Genomic DNA, 13,283 nt, shown 5'->3' on the forward strand with positions numbered 1-13,283 from the left:
TCTTCCTAAGAAAGCATACAATGCGTTTTACTAGTTTTCCATACAAGTAGATATGATTTGGCACTTGACGGGGTAGGGGTAAACTTTTGTTATAATGATGATACTAGCCAAGAGCATATAAGTAGGAGTACCTGCTCTGTGTCAGGCAATGTGCCAGGTATTTAATATAAGTTGTCACCAGTCCTGCTGGGCAGTGAGCCTGAAACATAGCCAGGCATGTATCTGAAAGGTTTGGGGAAAGCAGATTCCTTCTGTTGTGGCTTTGGCAATTGGTTTTATTGTGAAAATTAAATACTTACCGACTCACGTCCTCTTAAGAAGCCAGAAGAGTGTGCATTGATTCCACTTAATTTGTCATGTTGAGCGGCTGTAGTTGGGTAAGCTTTTGTCATGAAATAATAGGCACCACCCTTCAGTATCTGCTTCATGCCAAGCAATATGTCTGGTGTTTAACATAAAATATCTTTACTCCCCATTTTACATGGTGAGGAAATGTGGCTCAGAGAGATTATTATCTGCTCAAGGACAAATCCAGTTGTATAAGAACCCAAAGGCATAATCTTTCCAATCCCAGGTGACTCCAGTTATAGAGGAAATCCTCACAAATGCGCATTACGGCTCCCTGACAGTGTCCATGAAGGACCTGTCTCTGTAAGGAATTTTCTAGCGAGAGGGTTCCTATTTCTATCCCTCCTCTCCATGCAACACTGTTCTTCCTGAGGGGAAGGAGAGACATTCTGGATGCCTCTGAAGAAAGGGAGAACTTCAACCAACTAAGAGGAGCCCATCCAGAGTAATTCCTTGATGCTACCTGCTGCGTCCAACTACCTCCCAGAGTGACCAACCTGGCCCTGGTTTACCACAGTCAGCATTTTCCCTGGCAGTGGAAGCCACCCTAGGAATGGCCTCTCAACCTTGAAAGGAACCGCTCCTGGTGCCTACCACAAAAAAGGTCCCTGTGAGGTTGGGAAGATCGCCACAAGTTGACTCAGCTCTGCAGGGATGTCACCTAGGTCCTCTCATTTTCTAAGAATGAGAAGCCAGGGAAACCCTCACACACAATAATGCATTCCTTCCTTCTGCCGTGAATGCCCTTCTCATTCCTTGTCTAACCCCAAATCTACGGAAGTTCTGCCCCTGGTTCTAGGCTCTTAATGGCAGTCAGAAGAACAGAGCTGACTGTAGTTGGGTATTTCCTTTCCCCCCGGTCAGCTGGCCAAGATAATCCTTCAGGCTAGGCTCTGGTTAGCTGGTGTCTCCTGAGGACAGATCTCCTTATGAAGAGCAAAGTGTTTGATGTATTTCACAGTGGTTCCTTCCCCCTCCCCTCTGGATGCAAACGGGGACTTTTCCCTGTGATTTATTATGAGAACCAAGTGTAGCCCCTGGAGGCTAATCCCACTAGGGGACTTTTCTTCTCTATGTACCGAGAACCTAGTTGAGCACCTGGACTTAAAACTCACACAACCGTAGGAGGCGGGTGCCCCTGGAGTTTTTAACTCTCGGAGTTGCCCACACTGTGTCTCCAGCAGTTCCTCAGTTACAGGTCAGGTTTTGCTACCATAGCACTGGCTCCAGGCACTTGTTCCCACTGAGGTTTCCCCCTGATGGTCTCTGCTCCAGGAAGACATCCTCACTGTCCTTCTCCCCAGTCCTGAGGGCAAGGCTTTGGCTTGTGTTCATCTCTCTCAAGGATCCTGCAAGGGTTGTTTTTTCCACTCTCTTCATCTTTTTGGCTTGTTTTGGGAGAAAGTGGTGACTTTTAAGTTCCTCACATGGGGAACCCAGTTGCATCAATTTCCATTTGAAGTCCTCCAGTCAGTTGGGCAGCTCTGAACGTCCCCCAGGCTGAGGAGAATGGATCTGTGTGGCTGCTGCTGCTGCTGCTGCTGCTGCTGCTGCTGCTGCTGGGGTTGTTACCATTGTGGTGTTGTTACTGTTGATGAGCCTATTTCACATGCATATTTTATAGAATTAGGAAAGTAGGCCTTTAGGTGTAACCTTTCTATTTGAGTGGAAACTCACAAAAGAATTTCATTCATCTATATGAGATGATGGATGTTCAGTAAACTTATTGAGATAATCATGTCATGTATGTATGTCAAATCATCATGCTGTACACCTTACACTTACGCATTGCTGTGTGTTAATTACATCTCAATAAAACTGGAAAAAAATTGAAAAAATAAAAAGTATTTTCAACCAGATAGAGGTATCTGGCATACCCTGATAAATTATCTTTCTAAAAAATTTACGTAAGAAGTACAGAAATCTGATTTAAATGAATGGAAATAAACATTGCAGTTGGAGATTATTGGAACGTTGCAATCCTCCCCCCAAAATGAGATTGTTTCCACCTGATGCTGATTTCCAGGTTTAAAAGTTATGAAATAAGATTGTACAATCAAGTGCCAACTAGTCAGGTATCCATTGTAAAATCAGGGTTTTCCTTGGTGACTTTCTCTAGATCACGCTCTGTTTAGTGCTTCAGTTGGAAGAAGCTTCAGGGAAGGCTGTGTGCAGTGTGCTAAGGTCTTCTCAACTTTTTGAGTTTACTCGGTAAATCAGGGATGGGCTCAGAGGAGAAAGGTTTTGTATTTCACACTAGGACATCTTAGCCTTGAGAAAGAACCCTAGGGGTTACCCTCATATCCCTGTCCCATTCCCACAGACTTCTATCCAGAAACCAACTCTGCGTGACAAATAAAACGGAGGAGTCGGTCTGAAATGTTTGTGCTCACAATTTTGGAATCCAAGCAGAATGCTGCTCTAAGTAATAGGAGGGGATTCTCTGCAGGCTGGGATTAGAGCCCTGTAATATTGGTGAGACTGGCTGGTAAATTTGCCAGAGGAAATTAATTTGCATTCTTTTAAGAAACATTGGGTGAGTGCCACCTGATGTGCAAGACACGGTGCTAAGTGCCAAAGAAAAGGAGATTTGTTTGTTTTTGAACCTTGTCCCCAGCTCAGCACCAGGGACTTCAAGTAATTCAGAGTACTTGAGGGAGGAGTTAATCTCAGTTCCTCCCTATCTGGAGAGATTGACTTTTACAGTAAAGCTTAAAACTGCTGGAGGCTATGTTAGCACCCTCTGGGTGCAAACCCTGATTCCTGCTCCGTATCACCAGCCCTTTATTTGTCGCAGCCAAAGATTTGAGTGAGGAATGATTGTAGACTTTGCAGATTAAAGGCACACGTGGCAGGCAGGGGTAGGGCTCTGAGCCCACAAAGTCACATGGATACAAATTCGTTTTCTAAAGTAGTCGTTTCTTAACCATTTTGCAGTCACCGTTGCATAGGTGAAAGTTGTGGATCTCTCTTCGGGAAGATGCAGTCCACAGACACACATACTTATAAATTCATATGTCAGAAACCTTAAGTCTTGGTAGTCATTTCCGCAAAAGAGCTTAGCACTTGAGAGTTAAAGACTCACCTACAACAGCCCTAAGTGGCAGAGCCCAATTTACATGCAAAAGTATCCCTTGTGCCACGTTTGCCAATGTAGTCTTGCTGCTTTTCTCTGAAAGCCCACTCCAGGGCTCAGGACCCTAACTGCTAAGTCCCCAAACCCCCACCTGTGGCTCAGCCACCGACTTCTGTTTCTAGTCTCCTGGATACACTGAGTCTGCCATTCGCCTTTCTGACCCCTTTCCTTGCACCTCTCGTCTTTCCGGTCTCTGTGCCTAATCGCACCTCGCGCTACCTACCAGATCTTTCATTCCTGGGTTCCTAGCCCCAGCGTCAGTCTGCCCTGAGGAGAGGGAGTTTCAGATACATAGTTCACCTGTCCAAGGTTTTATTCCCTTGTGGCAGAGTCACCCCTGGGGTTAAGAAGGAGAAAAGTTTAAAAAGGGTACCTTGGACTTCCGGTGCCCTGAGCCCGTAGCCCACCAACCTGCAAGGGGAAGAGATGTGGCACCAGACAGGAACGTCCAAGGAAACATAGCTTCTGAACCCTCAGAACTGGGGTGCAGACCTCTGGTTAGGATCACTCATGGAAGACTGCGGGCTAGTTTCGGCTCTGCCTGTGATGACCTAGCTGGAGTCCTTGCTGCTCTCCCCAAGTCCTGAGTGCCGCTATGCTTGCCGCGCTGGATGGTGTACAGGCTGCTGCGTGTCAAGCGCTGCGCACTCGGATACAGTGATCCTGGGGACAGTGGGGAGCATGTTTTTCTGCACTGTTCCCACTGAGGACAGCAATTCAGGACCTCGGACCTTCAGGTGGTCTTAGAGCAGTAGCTCTGACAGCGAAATATAAAAATCTGTTGCACAGGGTGTAGGAGGGTGGAGGCTGGGTAATTGGTTCATATGGAGCATGCTTATTCTCCAGAGTGAGTTCGGGTTTCATGCACGCGGATCCTCATTGTTCCAGCGTGTGCGCACTTGAGGCGAGATTGAGGGTGACCACCACATGGATGCTCTTGTGGTCGTGTCATTTTGTGAGTGTCTGTGGTTTGGGAGTGGGCACATGTTTGGAGACAACTCTGAGTTTGTGTGTGTGTAAGAGTATGGCTGGAATTGAATGTGAGGATTACACTCTGCAAGACTCTTCAGTATTGTCAAGCTTGGCGGGCTTTCTAGCAAAGGACTGAATTGCAGTAGATGTGGGTGAGGGGCTGATGTCACGCGACACTGGAACATCTTGGTAAACAGCAGCCGGAAGCAAGGGGCAGCTGGGCAAATGGTTCGGGAAGGTGGATGAGCTTTAGGTGATGAATGGTGGGGGAGAAGGGGCGGGGCTAGAGGTCCATTTGGAGGCTTGGAAAGCATCTGTGGCTTGCATCTCCCTGCTCAAGCCCAGCGGGGCATCCCGCCCCTCCTTCCCCACACATGGACCACCCAGCGTGACTCTAGGAATCCACATAAGGTGGGGAGTGGGAAAGTAGGATGCGATCCCACAGAATCCCCTATGATCTTCCCCAGGAAGCTCTTCCAGATCCCTACCTAGCTGGAAAACAGGTACGTGGTTACCAATGAGAACATTTGTTTAAGATAGGAATATGACCTTCATTTCAAAGATGATTACATTGGGGTGCTAGACATTTCTAGCCCATGATCTTACCGTCTGGAAAAGGCACAGCTGGAATAGAGTTCAAATTTGACAAGTTCTTGAACCTCTGTCTCTTGATTTCCACAAGTCCTGTCCTCCAATGGGTAATTCCAGCTCTTCCAAGCCACCTGGTTTCTGCTGCCAAGTAAGCCCAGAGATTGTTGCTTAGCTGTGATCTCTGTTTCTCTCTTCCTCTTCTCCCTTCCCTCTCTCTCCATTACTTTTTCTTAGCTGATCTCTTTTCCTCTCTCAGAGTGTCTATCCATTTGTCTCTGGGCCTCTTTATCACACAATCTGTGCTCATCCGCAGTTTGTCGCCGCCTCCTTTCACAGTATGCTCTCAGTTCGCAGACTCCCTGCTCCACTCTTCCCATGCTGAAGCGGGCTCCAATCTCGCTGTCTCCACACACGTGCTTAGGTCAATTTGGGGTGCTGGAGCTCTGCAGGCAACTCCTGCAGAGCAGGATGCAGGAATAGATTCGAGGAACGTGCGCTCACGGGTCACATCTTGTACCTAGTGGTCCACGGCAAATGGGTGCGAAGCCTGGGCTAGCCAAGCAGGTGGCAAACAGGTGCAACTGAGGAGCAGGTAACCATTAAAAGCAAGTCCCAGCTGCAGGTTCTAGGAGCTTTTTCTCCAATTTAAGTCCTGTATATCAATTTGACACTTTGCCAGCTTGATTCTTACAGGATACTCCTTGGCAAGGTGGCTGAGAATTAGAATTTTGTTGTTCAGTTTCTCAGGGATTCCAACCACAGAGATTTGTCCTCTCTAACCCCCTCCCCTCACCTGGTATGGGTAAAAGCCCTGCATCAGAAGGACAGCTCTGTATTGCACTATGGGAAAAGCTGTGGTGACAGGGTACTCAAGGGTCTATTCTCCTGGAGTCTTGGCCAATAAGTTGCCTGTGAGAATGTGTGGGGTGTTGGGGGGTGGGGGGAGGCACTAATGAACTGAGATCTCTTCACCCTAGACAGTTTCCCTTCATGGGCTCCTTCTTCCATAAAAACTTTTAAACATTATATGTTACAACTGTCTGTTATAAACTGAATATAACCCAGGCTTGGTTGATTACTATATGTTCATTTTTTTCTTAATTAAAAATCTTTTTCTTATTTAAAATTAAAACCTTTTTCAAGGGCTCTTAACCTGTGCCTTTTGTGTCTAATGGATGAATCAATACTATCTCAAAGCCACCCTTTGCACAAATTAACTCTATTTCTATCTGTCTGTCTATCTATATTTCCATCTACCTGAATACTTGGGTCTACTTCTGCCTTCTCATTCAGGTTCTGAGATATACATTTCTATCTGATATATCTGAAATACAAGAAACACAGTATTTTAACCATTATTGGTTCTTAATATGTTCTGATATTTGTTATAGATGATTTGTATCCCAGAGTTTTTCTTTTTAGACCTCTTGACCAGTTATTTTCCAAGTGAATTTTAGATCCCTTCTATTTATTATAATGGAAAAATCCTCTTAAAATTTCCTTGTATTTGTAAGTTATCTCAAAGAGATATGACATCTTTTGAAAAATACGATCTTAGCCATTTTTAAGTGTACAGTTCAGTGGTACTGAGTGCACTAATATTGTACAACCATCACCACCATCCATCTTCAGAGTTCTTTTCGTCTTGCAAAACTGAAACTCTGTACCCATTAAATAGTAACTCCCCTTGACCCCTACCCTTTAGTCTCTGGTAACCACAATTCTACTTTCCTTTCTTACTTTGTTGGTTTTTAAATTTTCTCCTCTTTTCCCCCATACTCCATCTTCTGGTAACCATCAGTCTATTCTCCATTTCTATGACAGACAGTAACTCAGGAAATGAGAGTCAGAGAGATAAAAGACAGATAGAAAAAAAATAACAAAATGACAGAAGTATGTTGACTGAAATAAAATGCACAACCTAAAACTTGAGAGTTATGTTTTATTCAGTGGATATTTTTGAGGACTCAAAACCCTCCAGCCTGGGATGACAGCCTCTCAGATCACTCTGAGGGACTCCTTCAAAGGGGTAGGGGAGGAGCCAGTTTTCTTCCCCCTGTTTATTGCTGAGCTGTATTCCAATGCATCAATATACCACAGTATTTATTGATTCTCCTGTTGATGAACACCTGGACTGTGTCCATTTTTGTCTTTTCTGAATAAAGCTGCCATAATTTTCCAATGTTTTATTTGACATTTATGAATTTTGACATGAATAAGGTTGTACATTTTCATTATCTTTGTTCAATAGTTGTAATTCCTCTTTAATGAGTTATATATTTAATCATGGCCTTTGTTTAATAATTTCTCAGAATGTCACACATTTTCTTACACAGTTTTTAAAGTTTTTCAAAACAGTAAATGTATTACCTTTGTAACTATCTTACTTATATGTTGGTATTTGGCTATTTTCATAACTTTTACTTAGTGATGGCCAATCCTCAAACGTTAGTTATAAAATAGAGATTCTGTCTTATAAAACGTTCTAAAATAGTCTGAGAAGATTAACTCTGTATATTTTGAACAAATTTTTGTCTCTTTGGAAATTTAATACCACTATCATAGGAATACACACACATACACACATACACACAACTCTACAGAGACAAAATGAGTGGTTAAACTATGATTTTAAAAGTCCTGTGTAAGTTCTAGCCAATCACCACTTTCATAGCTGAGAGTTTATTACCAAGTTCTGAAACTGAGTAATAGATCAAGTAGTCAAAATGAATTTTTCAAAGTTTCCATTTTCCTTGGGATTATAGTTACTGAAAAATTGTATTTCAGAGCTTAGTTTAAAATACCACTTTTTGGGGGGGAGGGTATAGCCCAGTGGTGGAGCACATGCTTAGCATACACAGGGTCCTCGGTTCAATCCAGTACCTCCATCAAAAATAAATAAGTAGGGGGAGGGTATAGCTCAAGTGGCAGAGCACATGCTTAGTACGCAGGAGGTCCTAGGTTCTATTCCCAGTACCTCCATTAAAAATAATAATAACTAAATAAACAAACCTAATTACCTCCTCCTTCAAAAAAAAAAAAAAGAGCAGAGTTCAGCAAATGTTAAAAAATAAATAAATAAATAAATTTAAATAAATAAATAAACCTAATTACCTCACCCCCCCAAATAAAATAAAATAAAATAAAATACCACCTTTCAATCAATCCATGTGTGAGCAAGACTATTTTTTAAGCCTGCTTCTTCTTCTATCTTGGCAGGATTTCAAGATCTTTAACTGGTGTGTTCCAAACTGTACAGAGATTATAATTTTCAAAGGACAGAACCAAAAGCCTTCTATCAAATGGCCTATTGTGAGAGGAAGCAGTAAGAAAATGAAATATTTGCTAGCCTGCTGTATATTAGAATATTATCAAAGAGAACTTCCTTATAGCTCACACTTCATACCTCACCTTTAGGGGGCCTGCGAGGATGAGTCTAGTAATACATCACCAAGCAAAATTCCCTTTTGGGTACCCTGCTACCTGAATTTGTCAGCTGTCCATGCACAAGTGCCATAGTTCTCTTTGATAACCATCCTGTGGTTATTTTCCCATTTCCAGAATCCATAATTGGAATAGACGTACTTAGCAGTTGGCAGAATCCCCACATTGGTTCCTGAATGTGAAGTAAGGGCTATTGCAATAGGAAAGGCCAAATGAAAGCCATCAGAACTGCCTCAACCTAGCAAAAGTGTATCAAAAGGAATACCACATCCAGGAAGGCTTTCAGATTAGTGCTACCACTGAAGAAAGATGTTAGAGTAGTGACTCCCCCACATTCCTATTCAACTTTCCTGTTTGCACTTTGCAGAAGACAGATGGAGCCTGAAAATGACACTGGATTATGGTAAGCTTAACCAAGTATTGGCTGCAATTGCTAATGCTGTGCAGTCCTCTCCTTCCCTCAGACAGCAGTGTTCTGGTTCTTAGGTGTTTGGACTCAGACTTACACTTGTTTCTCAGGACTTCACTGCTTCTCAGGCCTTCAGACTCAGACTAGATTATATCACAAGTTTATGTGGTTCTCCAGTTTGCAGATGATAGATCATAGGTCTTAGCCTCCATAATCTTGTGACCCAGTTCCTATAATAAATCTCCTCTTATCTATATATATCTATATATCTCTATTACTATTTCTATCTTCATGTATATATCCTCTTGGTTCTGTTTCTCTGGAGAACACTGACTCATAAATTTAATAAACCTATATTTGGAAATCTAAACCAAAGAAATTATCTCAAACATAGAGAATCTTGTATGAAGGAAGATGTTTGTTATAACACTATTTATATAGCTTTACCACAAGTAAGCACAGGGAAATTTTAAGTTTCACTATGATCCTAATTGTAAGATTGTGTTCTAAAGATAACAACACACAAATCTGATGTCATCAAACTAAAACTTGACACAAAAAAATGAGATACTTATGTTTTATGAACTGTTAAATTTAGGAATGATATTCTCAAGTTGTCTGAATCTCAAAAGTAACACTTATGCAACTCCACTGTAGGCTTTTCACTAAAATACACTAGTCAACAGACTTCTCTTTTCTCTACCACTACTTGCTAAGACATTTGGTTCTCTAGGGCAATGGATGTGTTCAAAAGAAAATATAGTCAGGTCTTTCAGCACCACTGATTGCAATGAAAGACACAATGACTGTACTTAAATTACTAAAAGATACTAATGTGTGGGAAACTTTCAGCTTTGCAGCAGAAAATTATGTATTTACTCATTATTTCACAGTAAATCCTAAATCTCCTAAATAATTAAAGTAAAAGAGACAGACATTTTGCAGAGCCCAGATTTCTGGTTCCACTGGTACTGCTTTGTGCTCAGTAATTCTGTGAGGAATGACTAAAGGAACACATGGCCAAGTCCAGAGCCCATATTTCTGGTTCTTCTGGTGCTGTGTTATGTGAACTTGAGGAGAGAATTTCACCTCCACTGAGTCTCAGATGCATAATATTTAGAAGGGGGTCTTCAACAAGATGGTCACTAAGTGTTCATCCACTTTAGACATCTAATCTCTTTAAATACAAGGAAAGGAACAAAGATGTCAACATTAGAAGATGTCCATTAGGGTGCTGGAGGAGAGGCAGTGGCAGGGCGTGGTTGGCTGAGCATCCCCAGGAAATCGCAGGCATGACTCCTGGGAGAAATGTGATCTCTCTACAGCCATCTAGCCTTTGGAAAAATTGTGAAGAGAAAGAAGTTTCTTATTGAAATCCTTCTTCTTTCTGCACCTCTTACTTAAATCCTCATACCTACCACCATCAACATGACCATGCCAACAACTCCAACAAATTAGTGTCATCATGCCTCCCATTCTGTCCTGCCTCTAAGAAAATGTTGGAATAAATACATTCACATATAAGTGCAGTTTTAGGGAATTTCTAACACTTTACTCTTGCCCTCAGGGTTTGCAGTTTCCAACTTAGCCTGTTTTAGAGAATGTTTAATTCATATAAATTAAACGGTAAAGATTAAGTTTCAGGCAAGGTAGGGACATTTTTAGTCATCAAAGGGTGATTTCATAAAGCTCCTCAAATCCCAAACAGAGGTGACACACTCTACCAGCTTCACCCCAGTGCGCAGCTCCTAGGAGCATCAGGAAAATCTAAGTGCACAGACCCTGTTCCTATTTACCACTTTGTCATCAAATTCATCATTTCAGTACGCCACATACCAGAGTCAGGACTCTGGTGAGGCATGTGAGGCATTCAACTTGGGAGCAAAATAAATGGGCACCAGCAATCAAGATATTTTAATGTAACACTTTAAAATCAAAATTAATGCAAAAAATCTGTGATGAACAAAATATCAAATTTTTAATGAGCGAACATCAAGATATCAAAATTTTAATGAGCCAATATCAGTATTGTTGATTTTGTTTTTCTTTTGCCTTAGGCTCCAATATGGTTGGCAAGGCACTTTTTTTTTTTTTCCTTTGGTGGAGAGTGGTAATTAGGTTTATCTATTTTTAGAGGAGGTACTGGGGATTGCACCCAGGGCTCAGGCTAGGGACACAGCCATTCAAGAACTGGCAGGGAGCCCTCACAATGAGTCCTGAGGGGAAGCTCCCAAAGCCCAAGAAAGAGGCTCTCCCTGGAGCACAGCAACTCAGTCCTCTGTTGAAACCATTATCTGTCTGCACACAGAGAGGTCAGAGCCATGTATAGGGTTTTCACATTCCTCCAGGCACCCATTTCACCCAGCATTCTAAAGACCAGATCGCTGCCATGAAACAGAGAAGTCCTTCATTTCCTGTTCTACCAAACATCCTTGTCCTGATAAAAGTCCACAAACATAATATAGGTTGTTTTCTATCACTCTAAGAGCAAACGCTGGGAGGGGAAACAAAGAGAGCTATTTCTCTTTGCTGAGCGCTGAAAGAACACGCTTAATGATGAAAATGATGACAGGGAAGGATCTGTGTTCTCAGAGACTTTTAGTGAGTCGTGACAACCTCCCACACACAGTGTCCCCAAGGGGCAGTAGGGGTGGGGAGGAGGCATCTCATCAGTGTTGTTAGTGAGTCAGGCTGCTGTCAGGGCTCCAGCTCTCCTCTGCTAACGTAGGCAGGGGGAGAATGTCAAAGGAGAAATGCTCCTTACTTTTAAGTGAATAAGAGCATATTTTCAGAGTGGAAAATAATCTTTTTTGAAAAAGATGACGGAAAGGGGCCACTCTTGAACTGAGTACCATACTGCGTAACAGTTATAGCCAGTCTAGACAACGCAAGCCTGATGAAGTTGGGAAAGGCAGGCAGGGCTGACCTCAGACATCCGGTAGGTGACACTCCCACATTCCTGGGGCCTCAGCATCACTGTGGCCCACCTGCAATGCCAATATCCATCCTAGGCCAACTCCATTGACTTTTGATTAAACATTGAGGATTAAGTTTAGCAATGATCAACTCTCTTATTATTTTTCCATTTTACTAGAAGATTCTTGAGTAATAAGAATTTTAAGGAATCCCTAAAGGTAATATATCAGGCATTTGTAATAGGCAATAGGTAGATATTCCATGGCTGGAGAGCCTGGGAAACATACCTTCAGACACTAGAGATGTCCATAGACCAGAGAGTGAGCTCAAAATATTTAAAGTTCTAAGATTAACTAACTTCCTGGCTTCAGCTCTAGTGTATTTGCATCAGAGGTATAGAAAGTGAGAGACTGGAAACACTCCCAGAGGACAAGGTTTGCTTAGTACATGGCAGCCTCTGCTCTTGGCATTCTCTCTTTGGAATATTTCCCCCCACATTCCCCTCTGGATCCTCCCTCACCCCTAAAATGTCCACATCCTAATTCCCAGAACCAAAATATGTTAGGTTTCATGGCAAGGGGAAATAAAATGGAATTAAGGTTGCTAAACAGCTGACTTTGAGATGGGGAGAGTATCCTGGATTATCCAGGTGGGCCCAATGTAACCACAAATTGAAGTGTCCTTCTAAAGTAGATGTAGGCAGAAGGTAGGCAGAGAAGGGGACAGAAGAGAGTCAGTGAGATCCAATGTGAGATTTTGCTGCCTTTGAAGATGAAGGAAAGAGGACGTGAGTCAAGGGATGTGGGTATCCCCTAAAATTTGAAAAAGGTAAGAAAGTTGATTCTTCCCTAAAACCTCTAGAATGAATGCAGCCATACCGACGCCTAGGTTTTAGCTCAGCAAGACCCACTTTTGACTTATGAGCTCAAAAACAGTAAGATAATAAATTTGTAGTTTTTAGGTACTGTTTGTGGTAATTTATTATAGCAGCTGTAGGAAACTAATACAGCTTCTTATCATTTGATCTAAGCTCAAATGTCATTTATTTCTTGTTGATGGAGGTACTGGGGATTGAACCCAAGACCTCTTGCACTAAGCATGCACTCTACCACTGAGCTATACCCCTCCAGCTCCCTCAAATGGCATCTTCTTGAAGAGACTTTTCTTGATATCTCTCACCTGCTAGAGCATTTCCCCATGCCCAGGCATTCTCTATAACACACTTTTATTTTCACCTGCTTATGATTATCTAAAATTATTTACGTGTTTATTCCTCTTCTCTCTCACAAGAATGTAAGTTCTAGGACAGTAGGGACTTTGTTGCTCTTTTCACATATTATCTCTATTGCTTTGGGTAAACTACCCAATGCAAAACAGGAATAGAAACAGAAATAGCAAATACAAATTTCCAAGTTGGCAATAAGTTGCTTAACTTTAGGTAGTGAAGGCAAAACGTTTCAACAGTAA

This window comes from Camelus dromedarius, chromosome 12 (genome assembly GCF_036321535.1).
Source record: "Camelus dromedarius isolate mCamDro1 chromosome 12, mCamDro1.pat, whole genome shotgun sequence".
Classification (NCBI taxonomy): domain Eukaryota; kingdom Metazoa; phylum Chordata; class Mammalia; order Artiodactyla; family Camelidae; genus Camelus; species Camelus dromedarius.